At 46.9% G+C, this 24221-nt stretch overlaps 1 pseudogene; it reads right to left on the bottom strand.

The window, feature by feature from the left end:
- Nucleotides 1–6879: 6879 nt before the first annotated feature.
- LOC136611043 (E3 ubiquitin/ISG15 ligase TRIM25-like) lies at nucleotides 6880–12773 on the bottom strand (annotated as a pseudogene).
- Between the last annotated feature and the right edge of the window lie 11448 nt (nucleotides 12774–24221).

The raw sequence follows: 24221 nt of genomic DNA, 5'->3' as shown, positions 1-24221 counted from the left end.
ACGACATTTTGCGTTAAAACATCAAAAAAATCCAAAGGAGCTACGCATTACACCTCTAGAATATATCCGCACACACTCCTTCTCGAAATGAAGAACCAGAGGAATGTTCAGGATCTATAGGATGGATTCATTAGTACCTGCCGGGTTAAAGGAAGTGCTAGAAAAAATATAAAGAACACCACTATATAGAAAAACGACATTAGAACAGAAATATCTAGAGAGCACTCTGTGGGTTATATGGTATTTATTAGAAATATGTATTAGAAGGAAATAGATATAATAGGATATATGATGTTATTTATGTCGATTTTTAGGATTGTTTTTTATATTAATTTATAAGCACTCTCGTAGGGAAATTAGACATGGATTAGAAAAACACCCCCTTCCTTGTATAAGAAATAGACATAAGATATATATATATATATATATGCATTAATAGTATTTTTTATGGTTAATGGATTTTAAAATAAGTTCTTTCCCAATTATGAGAATGATTATGCTGAAATGTTATTTGTTGCATTACATTGAAGGTAAAACCGCTGACAGCGGAGTTTTAAATGTATATCCCTCAGCCGGAGTCCGGAGCTCGACGCACAGGGACGGAGTTACGTAAACTGCGTAAGCTTCCAACGCAGCTACGTAAACGGCGTAACTTCATTCCCCTAGAGCCGTCATATTAAAACCGCGTGATGAAGACGTCAGCGAAGGCGAGACCGGCGTCCCATGCTGCAAGCCCCGGACTCCGTTCTCATGGAGTAAATGTAAGTAACCCTTTATAAAGCGATCAGGATTGTGTCCGGCCATGCTTGAAAAAGGCGCTTATAACAGCACCGAAACGCGTTGCAAGATTGATTTAATTTTATGTACATGTTGTACAATTAAAATATACTTTGCTGTATATTGCGCTGACCTGGCAGTTCCTTATTTGGATTGCAAAACCCCAAAAAAGAGCGCAGAAGGAGTTTTTCTTGTTTTCTATATATTGCATTTCCCCCATTGTATGGTTTACCACCTACTGGGGCTTCTCCCACTGCTGCATCTCCTTGGACCAAGGATCATTGGGGACCTTGCATGAAGAAACACCTATAGTTCTACAGGCTAACGGGGATCATTGGTGCAAGCGGGTTCCTTCTTCACACATGGGATCCCGCTTTGCACCAGGTGAGTAAAAATCCCCCATATTTCGGATTTCTGTGTGGTGGCGCGGATCTATATTTTGTGATGGCTGACAGAGGAAGAGAGAAACAAAACTACTACTTCCTGACCCTCATAGACCTATTAGCAAGCTTTCTTCTGTTGACTACAGGGCGGGGCTAAATGGCACAAGATCAGTCGCTATTAATCTGTTAATAGACAGTTGTCATAATGATACCATGTTTCCCTGAAAATAAGACCCTGTATTATATTAATTTTTGTCACAAAACAGGCACTGAGTCTTATTTTTGGGGGATGTCTTATTATACTTACCTACCAGGCTCAGTCCAGGTTCCTCCCGCTGCTCTCTGGACCTACGACACGCTGAGCCGTGGCATTGATTGGCCAATTTATAAATCCCGCCTCCACAACGCGATGGCTGTGATTGGTTCATCGAGCGCTGCGTTCATTGGCTGAGCAGCAATCGATGAACCAATCACAACCATCGCATTAGTTCATCGAGCGCTGCATGGATTGGCTGATCAGTGCTTAAGAACCAATAGGAGCCATCGCTTCCTGGGGGTGGGATTTATGAATCCCATAACCAAAAAGTGATCTTCTATGTGTGAACGAGAACTGCAGGACGCACGGTGGAGCTCCAGGCGGCAGCAGGAGGACCTGGATCAATCCTACTAGGTAAGTATTCAATTTTTTTTAATGTAATGCAGCTAGGGCTTATTTTCAGGGTAGGGCTTATATTTTAAGCCTTCCCAAAAAAATCTGGGTAGGGCTTATTTTCAGGGTAAGTCTTATTTTCGGGAAAACAGGGTAGATTCTTTCTGCTGTATATTTAGGGCCTACATTGTGGTCACATATAAAGCGTTGGGTTGTTACTTGCAGTAAATTCCCTCTGTTATTCCTCTCTTTAGAAAGAAATTCAATAGAAATCTACTGAAAATAAAGAATTTACAGCAGAGATAAGAGAAGAGATTCACCAAGATCCAAATTCATGAAGAAATCAGACATCTAAGAAGTTTATGAATTAACCCTTTGCAATCCAATTTTGGATTCAGGGTTTCCTAGGGGGCTTTCTCTTTCTGCCATTATACAATGCCGCCATCTGCTGGCTAGAGACAGTACTGCGGTATGTGACATGCTGAATAGGCTCCCAACAACAGAGCGGCCATAATATACAGTAAGAATACCCTGCTGGACGTCTTCTGACATCGGAGCTGTACAGCCTTCAATCAGAATGTCTTCAGACGTCAGACAGTGGATTGCAAAGGGTTAAAGGGGTTGTCCCGTCGTGACAAGTGCGTGTATGCACTTCTGTGTGGGCCTTACAATGCACTCTGTAATATACTTTGTGCATTGAATATGAGCCATACAAAAGTTATATACTTACCTACAGGAGTGCCCCCCCCCCCCCCCCCATGTTGATGATCTCATCGTCCCTAAGCCTGTGGACAAGCCCGGTACAGATTGCAAATGCACAGTAGCTGCTGTCAGGCCGTGATCGTGCTTTGCCGTGGGGACTATCAAGCAGCAGATGGTAACTGTTACTTGGAGGGAGGGGGGAAGGTGTGCTGACAGTGTACTTGTCAGGGGGGGAGTGCTGTCAAAGTACTTGTCGCACCTGTGGGCGGCTGGGGTGCTGTCAGTGTACTTATAGCACAGTGTGGGAGGGTGCTGTCAATGTACTTGTTGGGAAGGGGGGTCTGTCAGTGTACCTGTCATGACGGGGGGGGGGGGAGGGAAGGGGTGCTGGGAGTGAACTTGTCGGGTGAGTTGGGAGTGCTGTCAGGTCAGAGTACTTGTGGATGGGGGCTGCTGTTACTGTACTTGTGGGGGGTGAATGGGAGTGCTGCTAATGTACTTGTCGCACCATGGGGGGTGCTGTCAGTGTACTTGTCAGGAAGGGGAGCTATTAGTGTACTTGTCAGGGGGGCTATTAGTGTACTTGTCAGAGGGTAGGGGAGCTGTTAGTGTACTTGTCAGGGGGGCTATTAGTGTACTTGTCAGAGGGTAGGGGGGCTGTTAGTGTACTTGTCGGGGGGGCTGTCATGGCACTTGTGGAGCTGGGGGGGGGGGTTGGGGGTACTGTAAGTGTACTTGTTGGTGGGTGCTGTCAGTGTACTTAACCGGGAGTTGCAAGGTGGGGGGTGCTAGCGTAATTGTCAAGGGGTGGGGAGGGATGGGGGGTGCTGTCATTGTACTTGTCGCGCCGTGAAGTAGGGTGCTGTCAGTGTACTTGTCGTGGGTGGGAGGGGTGTCACTATCACTACAGGGGGCAGTGTCAAGGGTGGCGGCTGGTGTCCCTAATACCACTGAGGCAACTATTGGGGGTTACTAGTACTGCTGGGACAGAAAAAAACTAGTAGTCCCGCGCTCCTTATAAGGAGGAAGTGTAAAATATATATATGTAGATATTTTCAATTTTCTATACAAGCACTTCTTTTGGAGGTCCCCTCCTAGGAGACCCCACTTTGTCAAAAGATGCAGTGAGGAAGATGCGACTATGGATGATGGTTGGAGTCTCCTCTGTTCTCTTGTGTAATCATGGTGACTCCTGGTTTCCCTGCAGCTGGATGGAGTCCTGCCTCAATGAGGAGATGTGGCCCCATACGGAGCTGGAGGAGAGTCTGCACAACGGTGTCACCCTTGCCAAGCTGGGGCATTTCTTTGCCCCAGAGATTGTACGAGGACCACTGAGGAAAATCTTGTCACAAATCCAACGTTGTTTTATGTTGGTTTGAGGATATGGATGTTCCACGATTGAAGCGGCTGCACAGAGTCCGACCTGAACCCGACCAAACTGGAACGTCAGTGTCCATCTTCTTTAAGAGAATTCGCCAAACATCTTTCTCGTCTGTATCATAGCTAATGGGGGCACTATTTCTGCTGCGGCAATTGTTAAGGGTAACTGCCCCAGCAGTGATAGTGATTCCCAATAACTGCCCCAGCAGTGATAGTGATTCACAATAGTTGCCCCAGCAGTGATAGTGACCCCCAATATTTATTACTGCTGGGGCAATTATTGAGGGTTTCTACCACTGCTGGGGCAATTACTGGGGGTCACTATTTCTGCTGTGACTATAATTGTGGGGGGCACTATCACTGCTGTGGCACTATTACTGCTGTGGTTATAATTGTTGGGGCACTGATACTGCTGGGGCTACTATTGTGGGGGCACTATTGCTGGTGCGGCTATAATTGTTGGGGCACTATTACTGCTGTGGCTATAATTGTTGGGGCACTGGTGCTGCTGGGGCTACTATTGTGGGGGCACGATTACTGCTGTGGCTACTATTGTGGGGGCACTATGTTACGTGGGAGTACTATGTTATGTGGGGGCGCACTGTGGTAGCACCATGTGTGGGCATTATGTTATGTGGAGGCACTGTGTTATGTGGGTGTACTATGTTATGTGCTGTCACTGTGGGAGTGCCATGTGGGAGCAGTCTGTGTGGGCACTATGTTCGCGCACTCAGGAGGCACTGTGGCGGCACTATGTTATATGGGGGTGCACTATGTTATGTGTGGTCGCACTGTGGGGGCAGCAAGTGGGAGCACCATGTTATGTGGGGGCAGTGTGTGTGAGCACTATGTGGGCACTGTTAGAGCACCATGTGGGGGCACTATGTTATATGGCGGCACTGTGGGAGCACCATGTGGGGAAACTATATTATGTGGGGTCACTGTGTTATGTGGGATCACTATGTTATGTGGGGTCACTGGAGGGGGCAGTATGTGGAAGCACTATGTAGGTGCACTATATGGGAGCACAATGTTAGGGAATGTGGGAGCACCATGTAGAGGAACTGTGTTATGTGGGAGCACTATGTTATGTGGGGGAACTGAGGGGGCACTGTGGGAGTACCATGTGGGGGCATGTTGTTATGTGGGAGCACAATGTTATGGGGAGTCACTGGGGGAGGGCATTGTGGGAGTACCATGAGGGGGCACTATGTGAGAGCACTATGTAGGAGCACTATTTGGGGCACTGTGTTATGTGGGGTCAGTTGGGGGCACTGTGGGAGTATCTTGTGGGGGCACTATGTAGATGCCCATGGGGGGGCACTGTGTAGGTGCACTATGTTATGCGGGGGCACTGTGGGAGCACTATGTGTGGGCACTATGTAGGTGTATTATTTGGGGGCACTATGTGGGAGCACTATGTGAGGACAGTGTGGGAGTACTATGTTATGTGTGGGCACTACGTGGGGGCACCATGGGGGGCACTGTGTGTGAGCACTATGTTATATGGGGGCACTATATGAGGGCACTGTGAGAGCACTATGTGGGGGCAATATGCCATGTGTGGGCAATGTGTGTGCGCACTATGTGGTGGCACTGTGAGTGCAATGTATGGGGGAACTGTGGGTGCACCATGTTGGGGCACTAAGTAGGTGCACCATGGGGGGGGCACTGTGTGAGAGCATGTGGTGATACTTTCATATTTAAGTACTTTCAATGGGAGAGGATCGCGATATCCTGCTACTGCTGTGACAGCTGTAGCAGGAGATTCCTTCATCTTCCCAGCATCTCCCCACCTCTCTGGACACTGTGACAATGATGTGACAGCAGTGTCCAGTGATGAGGGGACATGCCGGGGAGATGAAGGAATCTCCTGCTACAGCTGTCACAGCTCTAGCAGGTGATAGCAATGCTCTCCCATTGAAGTAATGATAAAAGATTGCTATCTTCTGCTAGAGCTGTGACAGCTGTAGAAGGAGATTCCTTCATCTCCCCGGCATGTCCCCTCATCACTGGACACTGTGACACTGTTGTCACATCATTGTCACATCATTGTCACAGTGTCCAGTGATCAGGGGACATACCGGGGAGGTGAAGGAATCTCCTGCTACAGCTGTCACAGCTCTAGCAGAAGATAGCTAGGCTCTCCCATTGCTTTGAATGAGGCTGGCGCAGCTGCCACACAAGACCATTACTACTATATTATAAACTACATGCTCATCATCCATCATTACAACTATATAATATACTACATGGATGATGAGGCCTCACCCACTTTTTGTGAAAAAAAAAAAGCTTAGAAGTCACAAATTTCTATGACTTGCACAAAAATTTACATTTATTTAGGCCACCTTCACACAGATTTTTCCCAGCGGAGTTTGACCGGCACCCGGCTGGTGACCCCTGCATTCTTGTCCGGTGGCTTCTGTACAGCACTGCGGTTGTGCCGGGTGGCGCTCCGTCACACATGGGCAGAAGCTGCCAGAGCTCTGCAGTGAAGCGTATCCCTTGATACTTCTGCAGGGCTCACTGTTTTAGTGCCGCGGGACAGACCGCTTGCATTGCCTTCAACGGAAGCCAAACGTGCGTATCCCGCACAAAATTGCCGCATGCTACAATTTTTTTCAACCGTGAGTAGAAAATCAATTTCCACTCATGGGCAGGAAATCGCGGATTGCCATAGCATGCTATGGGCTGGAATCCCACTCCGCATTCCGCGATGCAAACCCGCCTGTGTGAAGGAGGCCTTATGCCATAATTGTGGTGTAAAAGCTTCTGTAAATACCCCCCTATGTGTTTACCAAAACATGCTCAGTGGGGCGCCATTCGTGGGTGGAGAACTGCATGAACATCCATCAATGAACTCAAGATGCCTCAGCAAGGCTGGGGGGTCACCGGACCACCATATAAAGTCAGAGCGGGGGAAGAAGGAAATACTAAATGTGACAGGGAGGTAAAAACTAAAGAAAAGACACCGGCGACCATCAGTTATATGCAGATACATCTTTATTAACCCTTACAATGCCCAGCAGTTACCTACACAGATCTGGTGACCCCAAAATAATGCAAAGTGGGGAAAAAACAAGGCGCATTTCATGTGATTGGGTCATTATAACAATAGTAAGCAAGAAACAAGCGGAAATTAACCTAAAACCCAAACTGCTGAAGATTAAAGTAATACATAGAATTACATTTCCTTAGTCTGACATTAACAGGCTCTGATGCCGGATTATCAGATGTTCTGAGTTACTGAACTGGCAAAAAACTTTATAAAACTTTCTGGCAGAGAAGCTGAAGGAAGATGAAATGCTCATACATAATCTGCTGCTGTCACATAATGCTCCGTCTTCTGGTTCTGTGCTGGAAACAAGGGCCGGATTATCAGAATCTCTGGATTATCAGACACCAGATTACGGGTAATTCACAGAATGGGTTCTATTCACTGACATTCTGATTAGTAATATATTTATTGCCCTAATATCAAAAAATATTTAGGTAATAGTAAATGGGTGAGTGAGTGCTGCCTCTGATTGGCTGAGCGCAGAGGCCAATTAGAGGCAGCTCTCAGCTATTGAATGACAGCTGAGAGCTGCCCCTGATTGGTCCCTGCGCTCAGCCAATCAGAGGCAGCACTCACTCACCCATTCATGAATGGGTGAGTGAGAGCTGCCTCTGATTGGTGAGGGCTGTGACCAATCAGAGGCAGCCCATTCAGCAGGCGGGGATTTTAAATCCCCGCCTGCTGAATACTACACAGAGCAGTTCAGGAGAACTGCCGGCCGGCCGTGGCTGAACTCCGGCTGCAGAAAAAAGGTGAGTATACGTTTTTTTTATTTTTATACATTTCAGGATGGTTTTCAGGGAAGGGCTTATATTTTTAAGCCCTTCCCAAAAATTCATCCCGCGCTCGCCGGCAGCCCATTGCTTTCAATGGAGCCAGCTATATTGCTGGCTCCATTGAATTCAATGGGCGAACAGCGGACAGCGCTCCTTTGATTGGGCCCGTTTCGCTGAAAACTCTGCGAGGTGCAGATTTTTCAGCGAATTGTCGGCCCCGGTCATGAGATTTGCGGATGCGCATCCATTATGTGATTCGCAAATTGCGCGAAAAAATGCCTTTCTGACCGAGGCCAGAGTCTGTACCATTGGTACAGATTTTGACCAGAAACAAGCTGGAGATACGCAGCGGCACTCCCCCTCACCTCCTACGTAGGCTTCCCACTGTCAGCGCTCCCTAGCTTCCGATTCCTGGCCGCCTGGTCAGGTGCGGCACCACAGGTCCGCTGGGAACCGGAAGCCAGGGAGCGCTGAGAGTGGGAAGCCTTCGGAGGACGTGAGGGGGAGTCACAAATAGTGTGACATCAGCTACGGATACGCGTCTGATTTCCAGTCAAAATCCACACAGAAATGCTGCGGACTTTGCTCCCTGTCTCTTTTTTTGAACCGGCCGTGTACATTTTATAACGATGGAGGTAAAATCATACGTTGTGATAAGCCCCGCCCCTGGCCACACCCCTGTCCCGCTTTGACCCTGGAAAAATCTGGTCACCTTACATAAGGACATGTCAAAAGTTTGGATTGCTGGAGATACAACTGCTGAGATCCCCACCGATCGCTAGAAAATACAGTTACACTAAGTCTCCTGGTATGACGGGCCGGCAGCGTTCTAAACGGGATGGATCTGCGGTAATATTCTGGCTTTCTTGATCTTCCCCCACAGTCGGGTTAAAGGGAACCAGTCACCACCTGTCAGCCTTATAAACTACATTACGGGGCTCCAAGGTGAGAGAACGGGGAGTCCGGAAGGTTGTGTTTGACACTCACCGGGCGCCTCGTTCCGGCGCTGTGTCTCCGTGAAGTCGGTGCGCACACAGTAAGGCGCGATCACATGACAGATTTTATGTTCAGCTTTTTGTGAGCCAAAACCCGGAGTGGAGAGCCAGTATAATGGGGAAAGGTGCCGTCCTTCCATATTTTGGACCCGCTCCTTGTTGTGGCTCACAAAAAACTGAACATAAAAACTGTCGTGTGAAAGCGCCCTCAGGGCTTCTACCACTAGTGGGGTTTTAGTGCTGCGATATCGCTACATTTTTTTCAATGGAACTTTCTAATGTTAAAATCGCAAGTTTGCGCTTCTGTCCCATTGAAAAAAACGCAGCGATATCACAGCGTTAAAAAGAAAGAGCCAGTGGGTGTCAGCCGTAACTCTTTTCAGCCCGCTCTGCGCATGTTCTTCCATTCATCTCTCTGGGAGAGCGTGAGCACGGAGTCGGCTGTAAAGTCACACTATGTGTGCGCGGGGACGCAGCGCTGGAGCGGGGCACCCGGTCAGTATTGTACACCGCTCCCCGGACTCCCCGTTCTCTCACCTTTGAGCCCAATAATGTAGTTTACGGAGCTGACAGCTGGTGACGGGTCCCTATAAAAGTGGCTGCAGACATCTGGGATGATGTAATTCAGTAGGGATCGGGGTCCACAGTCACAAGACGCTACATGTGATAAGCAGTAAGACTGCGGTAAATCATCCGCCTGACTTCAGCGTTCCCCTTTGGGTAGAATGTCACCATAACAAATACATCTGATGTGTCCATAAGACAAGATCCCAGGGCCGGGTGCTACACAGGAAGTGTCCGGCGCTCTACACACGCTCATCCGTAGGACGGCTCCAGGGACGAGCTGCGCACAGCGATCTCCGTGTATGTGGAACGTTATTTGAATTAACCCTAATGAAGCGTCATTCACAACACTTAGGCTGCGTTCACACGGGGCGGAATTGCCGCAAAATTTCCGTGCAGACTTTCTGCAGAGAAATTCCGCCTGCGACTTTAATCCTGGGATTAGCCAGCAAAGTGCAGGAGATTTACAAAAATCTCATCCATACGCTGCGACCGAGCCGCACTGAGATTGACAAGCCACACGGAACTCAAAGACGTGGCATATCAATTATTTCCCCGCTTCCGCAGTGGATTCTCTCCTCTCTATGGGGAGAGATGGCCGCAGCGGAATGCAGGCGGTGAAGCCGCTCCTAAACCCGCGACGAAAGGCCATGGGTTTGAAGCTGCATTTCTCTCGCAGAAATCTCGCAGTATTTCCGTGCGGTCATTCCGCGAGATTTCAGTCCCGTGTGAACCCAGTCCTAAACCCGACCTGATCTACCCGGGAACCCCACAAACATATCAGGATGCCACCTTTATGCAGATTTTCATGGACTTCACCCACTTAGCGCTCTCTTTTGGGGGACAATCCTGGTAAAATGGGACTGCTGGTTCATGTGATGTAGTAGATCAGACATCATTGGGATAAACAGCAATGACACACGGAGGATTATCCATAAGGAGACACAGGGATCACACCCAGAATACAATCACAGCGGATCCCCCACATGTGATCTAGTCATAAGGACAGCGGTCAGATAGGCCGGGCGCCAACATATGTGCATTGGGTATAACACACACAATGTACTGTGAGAGAAGTCCCAATGGTCTCTCCTGCGCCATCCTGCCCTTCGCTCTCTATAAATAAGGGCTGTTGTTCGGCTCGTTTTCAATGTCTGAGTCTAAAAAAACGTATAAATATTTCTATTTTTTTCTAATAAAGGGAGAATCAGTTGATTACGCAGAATGTTGTGTGACCGAGTCTATGATCCTTCAAGCAGCTCGAACTGAACCCCGTTGGATTCGGAGCACAAGAATATAGCTGTAGCATTCCATCGCACTAACAGCGCACGCATATAATACGCGCAAAAGGTGTCAATGAAAGGACATTGCTTTCACTGTTCCGCTCACGCTTGCCTATATTTTATTGCGTATGTTATGTGCGTAATAAAGAGCGCAGCATGTTCTATTTTACCGCATATAATGCGCATAACAGCCCTATTGTTCTCTATGGGTGCGTTCACAACACAGCGCTTACACAATTACATCACATATGTATGGCGGTTTTATGTTGCCAGGAGACAGGAGAAGGAAAGTGAAAAAAAGAAGAAACCAGCCAGCCGGCGCAGGACAGCGTGAGTAAAAAACGTGTACATGTGCAGGCATAACCGTGTAAGAACATGACAATACGCAGGGATACGCAGTCCGCTACTCCGGGAAAATGGTCAAGTGGGCCTGGCTTTGGTTATAATCACCTGCAGCCCCACCTCATTCATCCCATTGGCTGTCTGATCTACCAATCAGTTTGTCTTTCAGTCCTGTCTCTGGTCAGTTTCTATTATGGTTTCTCCCAGTTGTTGCTTCTCCCAATATTGTTATTGAACCATCAAATACCCATAATGCAGCATGAAGCGGCTCGGAGAAGGCGGCAGTGAAGGTGTGTAAGTGTCTGATGGGGTCACACAGCTCATAAAAGGACAACCGCCCGGCCCCATAATCCAGACAGATCCTAAATCTATTACTGGATATACTGTGAGGTAACCAGATCTCTTTCCTGTCATGTATCACTGAGTACTCCTTATTACACCTCCTCAAACACCAGGACTTGTTATTATCTCCAATGTATGACTGATCTCCCCTTCTGTCTATACTGGGGTAACACATCCCCACCATCCACTCCCCTGATCTACTGATATCCACATCCCAGTAATGTCGTCCTGAGGAGAATCCCCTCCTACTCATCACCTGATTATACTGGAATCTCTCTGCTGTTTCTGGACGGTTCTGGTTCTGTAGTGTGCTGGTTGCAGTTTTCTGGTCGTCTGATATATGGATATTATTACCAGCAGTGTTTACATCCAGTAATATGTCTGCAGGACCCTCCACATAGATCCCCCTCCTTATATCTGTTACTATGTCACATAATGTGTGTAACGTGTCTGAGATCACAGCCACATCCAGACCATCTACATCTTGCAGCGGTTTATCATGTCCCCCTGTGTCCCCATCACCTCCATCATGTCCCCCCGTGTCCCCATCACCTCCATCATGTCCCCCCGTGTCCCCATCACCTCCATCATGTCCCCGCGTGTCCTGAAGATCACACGAGTCCCCGGTGTCTGGTTCCTGTAAGACAGTCAGTGGATCAGTCATGTTACACAGCTCCTCCATGTGTCTCATCTTCCTGGACAGCTCGTCCTTCTGTATTTCCAGCTTCTTCATCACAGCAGAGAGTGAGAGTGACTCTTCCTTCTCCTGCCTGGAGATCTCGCTCAGGACCCTCTTCTCCAGATCGTCCAGCCGTCTCTTGATGTCTCTACACAGGGCAGTGACTCTCTCCGCTTCTCCAGATGCTTTTTCTTGAGCTTTCTTCCTGCGCTCCTCCAGACTCCGGACTCTTTCCTCAGTCTCCTCCCTCCTTGTGGTCAGTTGCTGGAGAACATTTCTCAGTCTCTCCTTCTTCTTCTCAGAGGCCTCATCCAGCATCTCCACCCGATGACCCCGATGTTCTCCGGCCAAACTGCAGGACACACAGATACAGATGGCGTCCTTAGTACAGAAGTACTTTAAAAGTTCCTTATGGACAGAACATTTCCTGCTGCCCAGGTTGGCGCTGGGCTCACATAAGACGTGTTCTGCTGACTTGCTGTGAACTCTCAGGTGTTTCTCGCACAGAGAAGCTTCACAGTGCAGACAGGATTTAGCAGCCGGTACAGGAGAGTCCACACAGTAAGTGCAGAAGATCCCGGCTTCCGTCTGTGTCGGAGGAGTAATCAGGAAGTTCTCCATGATGTTACGCAGAGCCAAGTTCCTCATCAGTGCCGGCCGCTCCTGAGACTCCTCTCTGCATTCAGGACAGGAATAAACTCCAGCCTCGTCCTGTGTATCCAGCACCTGAAGAATACAGACCCGGCAGAAGTTGTGTCCACATCTCAGCATTACAGGATCTGTATAAGTGCTCAGACAGATGGAGCAGAGCAGCTCGTCTCTCACAGCAGCAGACGCCATGGCTGACAGAGGAAGAGAGAAACAAAACTATTACTTCCTGATGCACATAGACCTATGAGCAAGTTTTTTTCTGTTGACTACAGGGCGGGGCTGCACGGCACAAGATCACTATTAACCTGTTAATGGACAGATGTCATAATGATACCACGTTTCCCTGAAAATAAGACCCTGTCGTATATTAATTTTTGTCACAAAACAAGCACTGGCTCTTATTTTTGGGGGATGTCTTATTATACTTGATAGGCCCAGGTCCCTCCTGCTGCTCTCTGGACCTATAACACGCTAAGCCGTGGCATTTATTGGCCAATGTGATTGGTTCATCGAGCGCTGCGTTTATTGGCTGAGCAGCAGTCGATGAACCAATCACAGCCATCGCATTAGTTCATCGAGCGCTGCATGGATTGGCTGAGCAGTGCTTGAGAACCAATATGAACCATCGCTTCCTTGAGGTGGGATTTATGAATCCCATAACTAAGAAGTGATCTTCTGTGTGTGAACGAGAACTACAGGACGCACAGCGGAGCTCCAGGCAGCAGCAGGAGGACCTGGATCGATCCTGCTAGGTCAGTATTCAATTTTGTATTTAAATTTTTTTAAATGTAATGCAACTAGGGCTTATTTTCATGGTAGGGCTTATATTTCAAGCTTTCCTGAAAAATCCGGGTAGGGCTTATTTTCAGAGTAGGTTTGATTTTTGGGAAAACACAGTAGATTCTTTCTGCTGTATATTTAGGGCCTACATTGTGGTTACATATAAAGCACTGGGTTGTTACTTGCAGTAAATTCCTCTGTTATTCCTTTCTTTTAAAAAGAAATTTAATAGAAATCTACTGAAAATAAAGAGTTTACAGCAGAGATAAGAGAAGAGATTCACCAAGAATTCATGAATTAAAGGGGTTGTCCGTATGGGCCTTACAATGCACTTTGTAACATACTTTGAGCATTGAATATGAGCCATACAAAAGTTATATACTTACCTGCAGGAGTGCCCCCCACCCGCTCCCCCCATGGTTTCCCTGCAGCTGGATGGAGCCCTGCCTCAATGAGGAGCTGTGGCCCCATATGGAGCTGGAGGAGAGTCTGCACATTGGTGTCACCCTTGCCAAGCTGGGGCATTTATTTGCTCCGACCTGCACCCCACCAAACTGGAACTTCAGTCTCCATCTTCTTTAGGAGAATTCCCCAAAGATCTTTCTCGTCTGTATCATAGCTAATGGGGGCACTATTTCTGCTGCGGCAATTGTTAAGGGTAACTGCCCCAGCAGTGATAGTGATTCCCAACAATTGCCCCAGCAGTGATAGTGACCCTCAATATTTATCACTGCTGGGGCAATTATTGAGGTTTACTACCACTGCTGGGGTAATTACTGGGGGTCACTATTTCTGCTGTGACTATAATTGTGGGGGCACTATTACTGCTGTAGCTACTATTGTGAGGGTAGTATTACTGCTGTGGCTACTATTGTGGGGGCACTATTACTGCTGTAGCTATAATTGTTGGGGCACTGATGCTGCTGAGGCTACTATTGTGGAGGTACTATTAATGCTGTGGCTGTAATTGTGGGAGCACTATCACTGCTGTGGCTATTATATTGTTGCGGCACTGATGCTGCTGTGGCTACTATTGTGGGGGCCCTATTGCTGGTGCAGCTATAATTGTTGGGGCACTGATGCTGCTGGGGCTACTGTTGTGGGGGCACGATTACTGCTGTGGCTACTATTGTGGGGGCACTATGTTACGTGGGACCACTATGTTATGTGGGGGCACTATGTCAGAGCACCGTGCTATGTGGGGCACTATGTTATATGGGAGCACTGTGGTAGCACCATGTGTGGGCATTATGTTATGTGGGGGCACTGTGTTATGTAGGTGTACTATGTTATCTGGGGTCACTGGGGGGGGGGGGGGGGTGTACTGTGGGAGTACCATATGGGAGCACTATGTGGGGGCAGTGTGTGTGGGCCCTATGTGCGGGCACTCAGGAGGCACTGTGGCGGCACTATGTTATGTGGGGGTGCACTATGTTATGTGGGGGCGCACTATGTTATGTGGGGGCAGTGTGTGTGGGCACTATGTGGGGGCAGTGTGTGGGGCACTATGTGGGGGCACTGTGTTGGGCACTATGTTATATGGTGGCACTGTGAGAGCACCATGTGGGGGCACTGTGTTGGGCACTATGTTATATGGTGGCACTGTGGGAGCACCATGTGGGGACACTATATTATGTGGGATCACTGTGTTATGTGGGAGCACTATGTAGGTGCACTATGTGGGAGCACTATGTAAGGGAATGTGCGAGCAACATGTGGAGGAACTGTGTTATGTGGGAGCACTATGTTATGTGGGGGAACTGAGGGGGCACCGTGGGAGTACCATGTGGGGGCACGTTGTTATGTGGGAGCACAGTGTTATGTGGGGTCACTGGGGGAGGGCATTGTGGGAGTACCATGAGGGGGCACTATGTGAGAGCACTATGTAGGAGCACTATTTGGGGGACTGTGGGAGCACCATGTAGGGGCACTGTGTTATGTGGGGTCACTTGGGGGGCACTGTGGGAGTATCATGTGGGGGCACTATGTAGGTGCCCCATGGGGGTGCACTGTGTAGGGGCACTATGTTATGCGGGGGCACTGTCGGAGCACTATGTGTGGGCACTATGTAGGTGTATTATTTGGAGACATTATCTGGGGGGCACTATGTGAGGACAGTGTGGGAGCACTATGTTATGTGTGGGCACTATGTGGGGGCACTGTGGGAGCACTATGTAGGGGCAATATATTATGTGGTGGCACAGTGGGTGCACTGTCTGGGGGGAACTGTGGGTGCACCATGTTGGGGCACTAAGTAGGTGCACCATGGGGGGGGCACTGTGTGAGAGCAGATGGTGTTACTTTCACTTTTAATTACTTTCAATGGGAGAGGATCGCGATCTCCTGCTTCTGCTGTGACAGCTGTAGCAGGAGATTCCTTCATCTCTCTTTGAATGGGGCTGGTGCGCTGCCGGCTCCATTGAAAGCAGTGGGGACTCGCACGGAGGGAGCTATATCAGGCCATCACTCACAGCCCGATATCGCTCTCCCCATCACAGCGTGCGTCTCTCATAATGACGCCGGTCTTCCATTCATGTGACGGGTGTCATCGGGAGCGCACACACTGAGGAGGAGAGGGAGCAGTGCATCATGGGAACTACCTCGGCGGCGCCATCTTTGAAATATTCTGCAGGTCAGCTTTACAAGGAGAAGATAAGGAATAAAAAGGTTAGCAGAATCCCGTTTTTTATGTGTAATGCTGTATTGTAGGATGCTTTTACTCTACAGGGCATTAACCCCTTAGTGACGACGCTTGTTTACGCCTTAGTGACGGAGCCAAATTTTGGAAATCTGACATGTGTCACTTAACATATCATAACTCCGTAAAGGCTTTGCATATTCATGTGATTCTGACATTGTTTTTTCGCCATATGTTGTACTTTATTTAGGTGGTAAAATAGACCCATAGAATTTGTGTATATTTATTAAAAACGCCAAAAATGGGAAATTTTTGAAAAAATGTCATTTTTTCACATTTTCAACTGTAATATCTCAAATATGTGCAAACATACTGTATAAATTTTTGCTCAGATATATATTTCCATCTGTTCACTTTATTCTGATTGCATGTTTGAAAAACTTTCGTTTTTTTTTTAACCATTTAGGAGACGTACAAATTTAACATTAATTATCAACATTTTGAGGAACACTTTATTTTCCGGCACCAAGCCAAGATTGCAAAGGCTCATAGGTGTCAGAATTAAAGATAACCCCACAAATGACCCCATTTTAAAAACTACACCCCTTAGTGTATTCACTGAGGGGGGTCAGGAGTATTTTGACCCCACAATTTCTTTTCAGGAATTAATGCAATTTAGAGTAGAAAAAATAAAATTTAATATTTTTGCAATTACGTAATTTTTAACACAGAATTTTTTTCTATAGTGCACATGAAAACGAGGATTTACACCTCAAAATGGATACCCCCGTTTGTCCTGTGTTCAGAAACATACCCATTGTGGCCCTAATCTTCTGTTCATATGCACAACGGGGCCAAAACCGAAAGGAGCAGCCGGTGGCTTTCAGATCAGACATTTTGCTTGAAAGCGTTTTAGGCCCCATTGCTCACTTGTAGACCCCTCGAGCGGCCAAAACGCGGAGGACCCCCACAAATGACCTCATTTTGGAAACTAGACCTCTTAGCGCATTAATCTAGGGGTGTACTGCGTATTTTGACCCAACAGTTTTTGAATGAATCAAACCAAAGCAGAAGGAAAAAATTACGATTTAGTTTTTTTTATCAATTATGTGATTTTAAAAACAGGTTTTTTTGGACAGCAGACATATGAATGGAGGCTTTCACCCAAAAATGGATACCCACGTTTGTCCCGTGTTCAGAAACATACCCATTGTGGCCCTAATCTTCTGTCCGTATGCACAACAGGGCCCAAACTGGAAGGAGCAGCGGGTGGTTTTCAGAACAGACATTTTGCTTGAAGGCGTTTTAGGCTCCATTGTCCACTTGTAGACCCCGTGAGAGGACCCCCACAAATGACCCCATTTTAAAAACTAGACCCCTTAACGCATTCATCTAGAGGTGTACTGCGTATTTTGACTTCACCGTTTTTAAATGAATTGAAGCAAAGCAGAAGGAAAAAATTACGATTTTTGTTTTTTTTGGCAATTATGTCATTTTAAAAATAGTCTTTTTTGTACAGCATACATAGGAATAAAGACGTTCACCCCAAAATGTATACCCCCATTTATCCCGTGTTCAGAAACATACCCATTGTGGCCCTAATCTTCTGTCTGGATGCACAACAGGGCCCAAACTGAACGGAGCGTCAAACTTTAACTGTCTTTTGACTTTTACGTGATCGCCATTATCCATTGGATAATAGTGATCACGTGACCGAAGATCACTCACCGCGGCCCCCCGTGACATCTCTAAGCTCTTGGCTACCTTTAGTAGCCAGGAGCAAGGAGATTTTAAATTTCCTCTTGCCCTCCCCAACTTCTGCGCTTGCGTCCCCCATTTTGGCGACGGGCGCATGCGCCAAAACTGGGGGAAGGTCCTCGGATAAGGATCCCATCAGGGAACCTCGCCGGTGGCCTTATTTAAGTAATTTCACCTACCCTCACAGATCCGATCTGTGACGGGAGGTGAAAATTGAGCTTTTTTTTACTTTTACGTGAACGCCGTTATCCATTGGATAACGTCGATCAGTTGACTGGAAAAAGCGTACCATGGCACCCCATGAAATCTCCAGGCTCTTGGCTACAATCTGCGGCTTTTGTGCCTGCGTCCGCCATTTTGGCGACAGACGCGTGCGCAGAAGCTGGGCAAGGTCCGCAGATAAATCTGGGGGCTTAAGGTACCTAATTTCATCTCCCCTCATGGATATGATCCATGAGGGGAAATGAAACAAACTTTTTATCTTTTTTTTTTTTTACACTTTTTTTACTTTTACATGATCACTGCTATCCGGTGACAGCTGCCTGCTCTCGGCTACTCATTCCAGCCGGGAGCAGGGAGTTTTTAAATTTCCCGGGCCTCCCGGCTCTCTGCGCATGCGCGTGACGTAATGCGTCTGGCGCCGGTGGCGGGGCCGGGGAGAACAGTGAGGATGCTGGACGCTGCGGAGGACCGGGGGTGAGTACTCTCAGCTCCCCTTACGGATCCGATCCGTAAGGGGAGCTGAAATCTTAATTGTTTTGAACTTTTCATAGACTTTAACGCGATCGCCGGTATCCGGTGGATACCGGCGATCGCGTTACCGGGGGTGGGGTCCGAGGATAACAGCTCCACGGATGACAGCTTCATGCTGTCGGCTACCTCCGGTAACCGGCAGCATGGAGCTATCACGTCCTGAGCCTGCAGGGCTGTCATTCCTAGAGGATGCATAAAACTACGCCCTCTAGGAATAAAGCCCAGCCGGCCAGGAAGTAGTTTCCCAATGGGGCCGTCATTAAGGGGTTAATGGAAATAAAATAAAACCCCTTTAAAGAGAAAACGTGGCAAAGAAACGAGAGTGAAAATAAGTCATCAGCATTTTATATTTACACTGGTGGACATGTAATGCGGGACACATCGGCATGTAATAAGATGCTGCCGCACGATTCTGGCCCCATTTACAGCCCAGAGATTTTGCATATCCCATTTGTGTCTGCCAGTTAGACAATCGGCATCCTGCCAGCCGGTGGGGGGAGGGGGGGGGGTCTTGATGTTCTTGGGTGAAACCAGGAACCTAAATATATGAATACATTATCAGCACAGCACAAGGCCAGGGTTACATCTGAGCTAAACATTTATCCTCCTCTGTGCCATCATAGGAACAGAAAACCAACCATGACGGACGGCCCGATGTGTCACATGATGGACATAGTAGCCATTACTCTTCATGTTACCAGTGGTAATAACGCTGCATTGTTTACAGTAGAATTGATGGAATCTTTGATGGAGGCTCCAAAGGGAATTTGTAACGCAGATTAAAGGGGTTGTCTGACTTAAAGGTTTATTTTATATTTGTGTTCCTCATGCTTACAAGTCATAAACCAGCTCATGCCCCTCCCCCGCGGACCGGTCCGAGTCCTCTCGCTGATGTAATGATTACAAGCTATACTAGACTACTTACAGGACGTCATAGGCTGCTGCAGCCCGTTAACAATCCGGAATTGTTCCATCCATGGAAAGTAAAAGGTAGATACTTGAAGTATTGCCGAAAACTAGATAATTTATGGAAAATGATGATGCAACTTGAAGCTCCTGGGATTGTAGAGGGGCGCCATGTAGAACGTAGTAGGAAGACCGTTAATCTTCCCGTAGATACCAAGCCAGAGTGTAGTAGAGTTACAGCTTTGTGTAGGGGTGCAATGTGACAGTCAACCTCCAGGGCAGAAAATAGTAGTAATGTGAGTGATTGATGCTGCAATCATCACACATAATACACCATATGGGCTAAAAGTATTTGGACACTGCGGAAAATCAGTAAATATGCAAATACTGAGTTTGCCGAACGGCATGCTGGGAAGGGCATGGGTAAAATAAAAAGCTGCTTATGTTGTAATAACCATTCATTCATCCGATCGAGCACTTGTGGGACGAACTGGAGCGACGGGTGCGACACTGCCGCCCACGCCCATCCTCACAGCAATCTCTTCTCACAGCCTCGTACGAAGAATGGCGGCTATTCCTGCCCAGTCTTACAGAGACCTTGTGGGAAGTATGCCTCGACATGCGGCCGCTGTAATACCAACAAAAAGGAGGGCCGACACGTTACTACAGAGAATAATAAAGCACTTTTTCTGAAAAACATGCAGCGCCCAATTTGTCCACATGGTGTATCTAGAGGCCACCAGTTCTACTTATTCCTGCTGTGTGAATAAGGGGAATGGAGCCCCTGCGATGACAATCATTGCCTAAACATGTCAGATCTAGAGCCGGGCAGTAGTGCTGTTCTTAGCCTAGAAGAGGCAATGAAGTTACATAACCGCTGCGTGTGCAAAAAAAAAGATGCCAGACACCGGAAAGCCATGTGTCTGTTCAGACATGGAGTCTAGCAGCACGATATTTGCCCCTCAGAAGGAGGGGGCTAATGGGGGCATCTTACACTACGATGCCCTGCATGACAAGCAGAGCGCAGCTATGATAGGTCTTATTCTAGAGGTGATAAGATAGCGGCCCGATAGCCATTGTGGTAATCATGACCATAACCACCCAGCTGAAAGTGCCTAACTCTGCCCAGAAAATAAGCATATACGTCTGAGGCAGAATCGCGCAGCACTACAATAATTATAACCCAACCATGTAGGAGTCAGCCATATACGCCGGTCCCAAGCCCAGATAAATGGGAAGGGTTAGGGAAAGACCTGGCGACCCACCATGTAAAACCTTCACCTTGGAAAGCCTATGAAAGTGATGTAACAACATCTACCAAAACACCCGGGTCACGTAGGAAATGGATTTATTCCTGTGTCGTCACTCACTTAGAGGGACAATATGATCCCAAATCTCTGAATGGCTATTATATTGTATACATGGGTTTATATATTGGGTAGGCAGGCTTAGTAAAAACTAACACTTATTGCTTCATCTTAGAGAGAGAGAGAGAGAGAGAGAGAGAGAGAGAGACCAAAATAATGCTAACTGGGGAAAAAATAAGGCGCATTTCATGTGATTGGGTCATTATAACAATAGTAAGCAAGAAACAAGCGGAAATTAACCTAAAACCCAAACTGCTGAAGATTAAAGTAATACATAGAATTACATTTCCTTAGTCCGACATTAACAGGCTCTGATGCCGGATTATCAGATGTTCTGAGTTACTGAACTGGCAAAAAACTTTATAAAACTTTCTGGCAGAGAAGCTGAAGGAAGATGAAATGCTCATACATAATCTGCTGCTGTCACATAATGCTCCGTCTTCTGGTTCTGTGCTGGAAACAAGGGCCGGATTATCAGAATCTCTGGATTATCAGGCACCAGATTACGGGTAATTCACAGAATGGGTTCTATTTACTGACATTCTGATTAGTAATATATTTACTGCCCTAATATCGAAAATACTTAGATAATAGTAAAGGTTAACGTGTAACTGAGCTTTCTAAAAACTTTTAACATACCATAAGGTAAGGTGACCATATATCCTGATTTAGGCGGGACAGTCCCGCTTTGGGACCCTGTGTCCTGACTTCCACCAGGACCCCAGTGGGACAGGCATTTGTCCCACTTTCGGGATCATTTGTCCCGCTCTCTGGTGACGTCTAGTCACCATCCACTGCCCTTAGCGATATAGACCGGAAGATTTCCGGGCTATGTTTCACTAAGGGAGCTGCAGAGCACATTGCCATAAGCTGTGGCAGTGTGCTCTGCCTGCACAGGCCCACACAGAACAGTGCAGGACTTTGAAAAACAGAAGCAGGAAGATATTGCCGATCTTCCGGCAATCTCCTGCTTCTATTTTCAAAGTCCTGCACTGCTTGGTTTACAGGTTGCTATAGAGACCATCAGCTTGTCAGAAGACAGCCGAAGGTCTCTGTGGCAGGGAGAGCTGGTGCTTGGCTGTCCCTCCGTTTAAAAAATCATAACTCCTTTATTTATTTAAAGTACCATATAATGTACTGAAAAACCTTTACAAAATTCTATGTGGAGTAAAATGAAAAAAAAAAATGACATTCCGCCATCTTTTAGTGCGTCTTGTTTCCACGGGGCACAAACTGCAACAAAAATGACCTGATAACTTTATTCTAAGGGTCAGTACGATTACTGCGATACCAAACTTGTATTGTTTTTCAAAGACATTTAATTTTTTACAATTTTCTGTTGCATTTTCTGCGCGCAATAACTTTTTTATTTTTCCGTCGACATAGTTCAGCGAGGGCTCATTTTTGTGGGATATTCTGTAGTTTCCGACAGTACTAATTCAGAATACATACGACTTTTTGATCACTTTTTATTGCATTTTTTCTGGGAGACAGGGTGAATGGAAAAGTGCATTTGTGGCGCTCTGAATTGTTTTTTCGGACTACGTTCACCATGTGGGGTAAATAATGCACTACTTTGATAGATCGGACTTTTACGGACGCGGCGATACCAAATATATATTTTTCTTTTATGATTTAGATTTTTTTTATTATAGATATGGCAAAAGGAGGCGATTTAAACTTTTATTACTTTTCTTTTTTTTTTTTTTTTTTTTTTTTTTAAACTGTGAAAAAGTCGCGAAAAAGCAAAACACGATTACAATTGGTATTGGCATAATCGTACCGGCCTGTAGAATTACTCTAATACATTATTTATACTGCTCAGAGAATGCAGTGAAAAATAAAAATTAAAAAACATGCCAGAATTACAGATTTTGTTAATCTTGCCCCTAGAAAAAAAATGGAATAAAAAGCGATCAAAATGTTACGTGTTCCTAAAAATTAGATAAATGAAGACTGGAGTTCATCCCGCAATAAACACGGCCTTCTGGGGCTCTGGCAATGGAAAAAAATAATTAATACGGCTCTTGGAATAGCAAAACATAAAACACCTGTATAAACTCGGTATCGCCGGAATCATGTGACTCGGAGAATAACGTTATCACACTATTTATTCTGCACGCTGAACCCTGTAAAAATGAAATCTAAAAAACAAATGGCAGAATTTCTTTTTTTCCCCCAATCTCCCCACAAATTTTTTACAAAAGTTATGCAATACATTATATATACCCAAAAATGATGCCCTCAAAAAGAAAAACTTGTCCCGCAAAAAACAAGCCCTCATACGGCCGTGTCAGTGGAGAAATGAAAAACGCATGCCTCATGGAACGCGACTGGAAAATTAGTTAATATTAAATGATTAGACCATTTAAAAAACCTGCCCTGGTGGGTCTGACAGGGGGGTAGAAAACCTGCCACTGAAGGGGTTAAAGTGATTACTGGGCGAGGTGCCGCAGCTCCCTGCCCGGTAATCACTCTGCAGTGCCGCAGCCTGATGCACATACTGATAGCAGTTCCGCTAGAGCAGAGGGCAGGAGGCGCTGCTGCACACACACTTCCACCCACTAGCAGCAGTGCTGAGAGGATTGTTGGGAAGCCTACATAGGAGGTGAGGGGGAGCGCCACTGCGTATCTCCAGCTGATTTCCAGTCAAAATCCACAAAAATGGTACAGACTCTGTTTTCTGGAGGCAGAAATGCTGCGGACTTTGCTCCCTGTCTCTTTTTTTGAACCGGCCCTGTACATTTTATAACGATGGAGGTAAAATCATACGTTGTGATAAGCCCCGCCCCTGACCACACCCCTGTCCCGCTTTGACCCTGGAAAAATCTGGTCACCTTACATAAGGACATGTCAAAAGTTTGGATTGCTGGAGGTACAACTGCTGAGATCCCCACCGATTGCTAGAAAGTACAGTTACACTAAGTCTCCTGGTATGACGGGCCGGCAGCGTTCTAAACGGGATGGATCTGCGGTAATATTCTGGCTTTCTTGATCTTCCCCCACAGTCGGGTTAAAGGGAAGCGGTCACCACCTGTCAGCCTTATAAACTACATTACGGGGCTCGGCGGTGAGAGAACGGGGAGTCCGGGAAGTTGTGTTTGACACTCACCGGGGGCCTCGTTCCGGCGCTGTGTCTCCGTGAAGTCGGTGCGCACACAGGCTGCAGGCATGAAAGGGTTAATGTCTGGAAAGTGTATCATTTTGTCTGGTGTGGTATAAAAGTATAGTCATGTGATGCGTGGTAAGGCTGCCCCTGTCTAGCTTTCTGTTTGGGCAGTCATGTTCAGTCTGTCAGTCTGCTGCGGCTGTTGCTGTTGTCCAGGCCAGAGAGAAAAAGAGAGCGAGTCGATGTAGGACTCAGTCTGCCTGAGTAAGAGAACCGGATGATTAGAAAATGGAAGAGTCTGAGAGGTGGTCCGTTGTTCCCGCCTG

Source organism: Eleutherodactylus coqui, chromosome 2, assembly GCF_035609145.1.
Source record: "Eleutherodactylus coqui strain aEleCoq1 chromosome 2, aEleCoq1.hap1, whole genome shotgun sequence".
Taxonomy (NCBI): Eukaryota; Metazoa; Chordata; class Amphibia; order Anura; family Eleutherodactylidae; genus Eleutherodactylus; species Eleutherodactylus coqui.
This window is presented reverse-complemented; position numbering and strand designations above follow the sequence as displayed.